The sequence below is a fragment of the Euphorbia lathyris genome, chromosome 2, assembly GCF_963576675.1.
Source record: "Euphorbia lathyris chromosome 2, ddEupLath1.1, whole genome shotgun sequence".
NCBI classification, from domain to species: domain Eukaryota; kingdom Viridiplantae; phylum Streptophyta; class Magnoliopsida; order Malpighiales; family Euphorbiaceae; genus Euphorbia; species Euphorbia lathyris.
The window spans coordinates 70,787,912-70,794,895 of record NC_088911.1 but is presented as its reverse complement, the minus strand read 5'-3'; the positions used below and the strand labels follow the sequence as shown (position 1 = coordinate 70,794,895).

General features: G+C 35.6%; 1 non-coding gene across 1 annotated transcript; it reads left to right on the top strand.

Moving 5' to 3' along the window:
- The first annotated feature begins 1,460 nt into the window (after positions 1–1,460).
- LOC136221147 (small nucleolar RNA R71) lies at positions 1,461–1,567 on the top strand. The gene has a single exon (XR_010684933.1). It is a non-coding gene; the product is annotated as a small nucleolar RNA R71 (small nucleolar RNA).
- Positions 1,568–6,984: the final 5,417 nt, after the last annotated feature.

Below are 6,984 nucleotides of genomic sequence, written 5' to 3'. Positions count from 1 at the left end.
GTCTACCAAAGATTAGCGGACAATTAGCATCATAAGCAAAATCTAAGATAACAAAATCAGTAGGAAAAATAAATTTGTCAACTTTCACTAAAACGTCTTCAATTATTCCATATGGTCTTTTAGTGGATTGATCCGCTAATTGCAAAACCATATTGGTACGTTTGATGTCTTCTTCTAAACCTAATTTTTCAAAAATAGACAATGGCATCAACTTTATACTAGCTCCTAAATCACAAAGACAACTTAGGAATTCCATATTTCCCAATTTACACGGAATGGTAAAGCATCCGGGATCTTTGAGTTTAGTAGGTAATTTGCTTGATACTATCGAACTACAATCTTCAGTAAGTGAAATGGATGAAATTCCTTCCCAACTAATTTTTTTTGAAATTAAATCTTTCAAGAATTTTCCATAGTTAGGAATTTGCGTAATTGCATCCATGAATGTTAAATTTATATGCAAATTTTTAAGCTTATCTAAAAATGATAAAAGTTGTTTATCATGGTCCTTATTTCGGACCCTGTGTGGAAAAGGTGGTTTTGGTACAAAAGGTTTCGTACTAGAGTCAATTGGTGTATCTTTTTGTTTTAACGTATCTTCTTTGGATTTTGGTAAATCATTTCCAGGTAAAGTTGAATTTTCGGGCATTTCCGGACCTGAGTAGTTTTTCCCCGAGCGAAGAGTGATAGCCTTAACATGCTCTTTCGGATTTTCTTCCGTTTGGCTGGGAAGACTTCCCTCTTTGCGGGATGGAATTGATTTAGCAAGTTGTCCAATTTGAACCTCCAAATTATGGATGCTAGATGATTGGTTTTTGATAAGCTAATCGAATTTACTTTCGATCCGTTTAAAACCATCGTCTCTATTACTTACCTTTCCATTCATAGCATCTATAAATTTGTCGATTTTTGAAGATAAAGTGCTAATCGTATCTCTTGTTTGATTTTGATAATTATTTACACGATATTGATTAGCATTTGCATTATTATTATTATTACTATCTTTCCAATTAAAGTTAGGATGATTTCTCCATCCAGGATTATAAGTATTAGAATAAGGATTAGTAGTTTGGTTTTGTCCTTGGACAAAATTTACCTGTTCTATCTCATTCATACCTTCGTAATCAATGTCTCTCTGGATTGGATCATTAGGATCGCATGGTGCCATAAACTTATCAATTTTGTGCGATAAGGCAGAAAATTGGGCTTGTAACATTGCTACTAGATCAAGATTCATTATACCTTTAACCGATGATGTACCTGAGGATGATGGTTTCGCCGTTGGTATATGTCCACGCTCTGCGGGCCACATACTGCTGTTGATTGCCATTTCCTCTAAAAGTTCTCTTGCTTGGGCGGACGTCTTCTTCATAAATAACCCTCCAGACATAGCATCTAATGAACCTCTAGTTGTAGGATTTAATCCATTATAGAATGTATGCATTAAAAGTGCATCTGGCAGTTGGTGGTGTGGGCATAAACGTTGAAGTTCTTTAAAACGTTCCCAAGCTTCATAAAGAGTTTCATTATCATTTTGTGTAAAAGATGTCAATTCTTTGATGACTCTTGCGGTTTTTGCTAAAGGAAAATATTTTGATAAAAACGCTTGGGCTAATTGGTCCCAAGTTTCAAATGTTGCAGCAGGCATAGAAGTTAACCAAATTTTTGCCTTATCCTTCAAGGTGAAAGGAAAGAGGCGAAGTTTGATTGCTTCGGCTGTTACATCAGTAATTTTAAAAGTATCACAAATTTCTAAGAAATTTGTCAAATGTGCATTAGGGTTTTCGTTAGGTAGTCCATAAAACGTTACGTTGTTTTGCAACATATTAAGCAAAGCAGGCTTAATTTCAAATTGATTTGCATTTATACGGGGTCTAACTGCACTATTAGTTACACCGGCCATTCCTGGCCTAGCATAATCCATAAGTGTCGGTGGATCGGCCATAATTTCTGGCTGGTCTACTTTGGTTTTTAAGGGTGTTTTGTCTTTGTTTTTGTTGTTTTTCTTGTTTTTCTTAAGTGTTCTTTCAATTTCTGGATCAAAAGGGTCTGGTGGTGTGCCCGAATTTCACGAACTGCGCATGAACTTGAAATGGTTACACGAGCCAAACTATCTTCAAAACAAAATTGAAAACAAATATGTTATATAAACTGAAAAATAAATAAAATATAAAAATTGTATAAAAATAATGTGTAAACCTAGATTCGAAAATAAAATACGAAAAATAAAAATTTTGTCAAAAATTTTGGCGTATCCCCGGCAACGGCGCCAAAAACTTGTTGAGCGATTTCCGCAAGTGCACGGTTTCACTTGTAGTAATAAAAATATCGATCCCACAGGGATACGTTTTTTAACGAAAAACTTATTTTTGAATTTATTAATTTCGAACTTGTTAGATTTATTATTAATTGTAAATGAAAAGTGAAATTTGTCTAATTGAATTTAGGAAAAATAATTGTTTAATTGAGTTTATGAACTTTGAATACTTGAAAAATGTTGGAATAAGATTTTATATTTAGAATAAATCGATTGTTAGAAAGATCTTCTGATTTAAGGATGAATTTTACAAAACAGGAACATTTAGAACTTTTTAGAAAAACAATGAATGTATTCATTTGCATTAAGCAAAGAAAACAACTTTAACTTTGTATCAATTATGATGATGAAATAAATGACGGAACCTCTAATTAATTGGCTTTGAACGCGACAAAACCCTCTCGGGATAGTTGCCCTTACTCAAATTAAAACTCTTTCGAGATGATAATTTGCCTAAGTGTTCAACAAAGTTTCCTTGTAATGATTTTGAATTCAACTGCGTATTAATGAAAACACCAGCCTCACTTATATTGGATTGGTTACCATAAGTGCTGCATAACGATTTGTCGAATAGAACGGACTTTATTAGATGAAATATAAATTGATACAAGTTTACAGAGAACATGGAGCATCGAGTTCTTCGAGGGCGTGCAAGTGAACGGCTTGATCGGTTCCTTTCCTTGGGTTTTCTTAGAGGTTGTCAGGCTCAGGGGCGAACACTCTACTCAATCTTCTCGCTGTAACTTCGTAATAGGGATTCGGTCGGCCACTACCATGATGCAAACTAAAACTGGAATAATGTCTAAACGCTACTGAGTTGTAATTAAACTATAAACAATATGTGTATCTCATCTTGTTTTGTACAGAATCTAATTTCTAACTCTCGAAATGTTTTTACTTAGAACTTAGACATAAGTTCTACGCTCTGAGTCTATATCTATATTATAACATTTCATTGCATTTTTTCTCAACATCAACTCTTTATTTATAGATGTTGAAGGGTTGTGTTTGAAGTTATGTATCCGTTGGTTAAGAGTCGTGTCCGTTGTGAAAGGACGTCTTTATCCACTTGAACGAACGCGTTTCTTGGATTTCAGCATGTGTTAAATGCTTTTGGCAAATTTTCTGCACTTACCGAGGATAGGAATCCTTGGCCGTGAATTACGTAGCATTAAGTTGAACGTTGGATGAAGGGGAGAAATGGCTAAACCACGCGTGTCGCGGCCGCGGGTTGGGGATTCACTATCGCGGCACGGTGAGTTTTCTCACTTCTTTGCTTTCGTTCGTGTCCTCGACTTGGTGCTTTCGATTTACGTCGTCTTTGACTCCTTTTGTAGGGTTTTTCTTCTGTTTTTGATCCTTTTTCGTTCCTATTTGGATTTTACCAAATATTTAGGTACCTTGCAAGAAAGAAAGATATTCGAGAGTAAAAGTAATCTAAACAGATATAAACAACATAAACTTGTAATAAAAATGATGTAAATATTAATGATATTTTAGGTATATTTTGGGCTTAACAGCACCGTTCTTTCCCTTCTTGAGAGAAGCTAGGTACTCTTTGCAATTTCTCTTCCAATGCCCATCTTTACCACATAAGTGGCATTCCCCTTTGGGCTTCTTGACTTGCTTTCCTTTGGCTTGGGCTGGATTGCCTCCCTTGTTCTTCTTAGGATATTTTGGATTGGGAAAATTGAAGGAAAATAGGCTAACGTATAGCAGCGGAAATATAAAAATTTTAACCTATTTCCATTAACCCCAAGATCCATTAACCGTTATTTCATACAAAGAGGGATAAGAAGAAATACCTTTTAGATGTTCTATCTACTGTTGCAAACGAAGTGCCCACAACTCTTACTTCGAGTTCCCGAGCACAAAACAAAACAACAGAAGATCAAGTTAGAATCAACCGTTTATTAACAACCAAAGTAGATTGTCTCTAATTAATCAACATAAGATCAAGGATAAAGAGAAAGAGATGAAAATCAATTGAACGGAAGGAAGTGGTGAAATCTCGTCCTCGGCTAGGGGGTTCGAATTTTCTCTCCTGGAATCAATAGTGAATTTCAAAAATCACATGGGGGGTATTTATATTCTCTCTTGTATCTAATCCCTAGTTAGATAGAATTAGGTTACTGAATAGGAATTCAATTCGGAATAGAATTCTTAATTATTATCTATTAATATATCTAAATATAAAAGATAATAATAATAACCTTATTGGATAATAATGAGAGTAATTTAATCTAATTAAAACTCCTAACTTATTTATCCTTTAATTAATTTAATTCACAATCCCAATCTAATTAGAATTGATAAAATCAAATTAATTATTTATGTATCCAGTATACATAAATTTCGACCCCCTTGGTAATTGGGCCTTATTGGGCTCAATTGGGCTTCCATCAATTAATTAGCATCTGTCTCTCTTTTGGGTTCCAAGTCTTATGTGTGACCCATTAGGTTCTTATTGCTTCTAGCCGTATGCAACTTTATTAATTAATTTTCAAAGAATTATATTTAATCTTTGCATAACGGAATGATGTACATAGTATGTGATTAGCAAGTCCGTAATCATTCCCTTAGAGCTATAAGAAGACAAGTTGATTCTGTCGTTGACCTTTCCGTATTAGTTACTGTATAATTCGATCCTTTATCAACTACGTCCTTGAACTGAATCTTATGACTATGGGTAATGTCAAGTCATATATAGCGAGACGTTTGTTTTACTTGTTCTGGCCGAGTCAACTCCAATTAGATAGGTTAAGGGAAATATCATTTCATTCTTAAGTTATCACCTTGCAAGGATTTAGAGTCAAGACTTCCACAAGCGATCCATGGACATATCTCCCATTTATCGGGAGTGATAAATGCTCAATCCAATGTATAACGATCCCGCAATCACTTCCTGTGATACCCAACGTCTGCTGTTCACACCCCAGAATCATCTCTGTTAAGGATCGTGTTACAACAGAGTCAAAGCGTCACATTCCGCAATCCAGAATACCAATTAACATTCCTTTGAGTCTGAGGATTATTTATACCTATTAATACCAATGAGATAAATAGGTTACAAGGAAGAATCTACCCATCCTGTTATCTCAAGTCGGGTCCCCAATCCTAATGAACTACTTTTCATCGGATCCATGTAACTGTCCAGATATCTATATATATGAAGCTTGTGAGATCAGCTTTCTGTCGGACAGAAGACATTGTTCATGCAAGTCTCAACCGCGATATGTCAATCCTAAACATATTGCTTGACTTGGGGTGGTTTTAAGTTCATTAGTTTATTATAAAGTTTCGTCTCATTTCTTGCTTGTATAAACACTTTATAATCACTTTAAACAAACTTACGGATTTCCTTTTATTAGACTTTATTTAGTGCTTAAAAGGGATTGCCTTTATATAGTTATAAAACATATATCTCATTAAAAAAAATGATGTAAAGAACACTTCATTTACATTAAGTTTGTATCCTAGAACAATTGTCTATAGGACACTAAACCCCAACATACTCCCACTTGGACTAAAGCCAATTGTTTCTATAACTTATCCCAATAGAAGTTAGATGACGATCATGTACTTTCTGGGTTAAGGGCTTTGTCAACGGATCTGCAACGTTGTCCTCTATAGGTACTCTTTCTATTCTCACATCTCCTCTTGCCGCAATTTCTCTTATAATGTGGTATCGCTTTAGGTAATGCTTGGACGCATTATGAGACCGTGGTTCCTTTGCTTGCGCAATGGCTCCATTGTTATCACAGTACAGTGTAATGAGATTTACAATGTCAGGCACCACACCAAGTTCAGTAATGAACTTTCTAATCCAAACTGCTTCCTTTGCTGCTTCCGCAGCAGCGATATACTCTGACTCAGTCGTAGAGAAAGCAACTCTTCCTTGCTTGGAACTCTTCCAGCTGACCGCGCCCCCATTCAAGATAAACAGGTATCCTGATTGGGATTTAAAATCATTCTCATCTGTGAGATGACTTGCATCTGAAAATCCTTCTATTTTCAGATCCCCTTCTCCGTACACTAGGAACATATCTTTAGTTCTTCTCAAGTACTTAAGAATGTTTTTGACGGCAATCTAGTGCTCGTCTCCCGGATTTCCTTAGTAACGACTCGTTATACTTAACGCGAACGCTACGTCAGGTCTAGTGCATAGCATAGCATACATAATCGAACCGATTGCGCTGGCGTACGGGACTACAGCTATGTGCTTCTTATCATCATCAGTTTTAGGACATTGATGATTGTTTAACTTTACTCCATGTAGCATGGGTAAGTTACCTCGTTTCGATTCAAGCATGCTAAACCGCTTTAGCACCTTTTCGATGGATGTAGCCTGTGAAAGACCGAGCAGTCTTCTTGATCTATCTCTGTAGATCTTTATACCAAGTATATAAGCTGCTTCACCAAGGTCTTTCATTGAGAAGTTACCAGATAACCATACTTTTACCGACTGTAGCAGAGCTATGTCATTTCCCATTAGTAATATATCGTCCACATATAATATTAGAAATGCTACAGAGCTCCCACTTGCTTTCTTGTAAATGCAAGCTTCTTCGCAATTTTGTTCGAAACCAAATTGTTTTATGGTTTCATCAAAACGCTTGTTACAGCTTTTAGATGCTTGCTTGAGTCCATAAATGGATCTCTGAAGT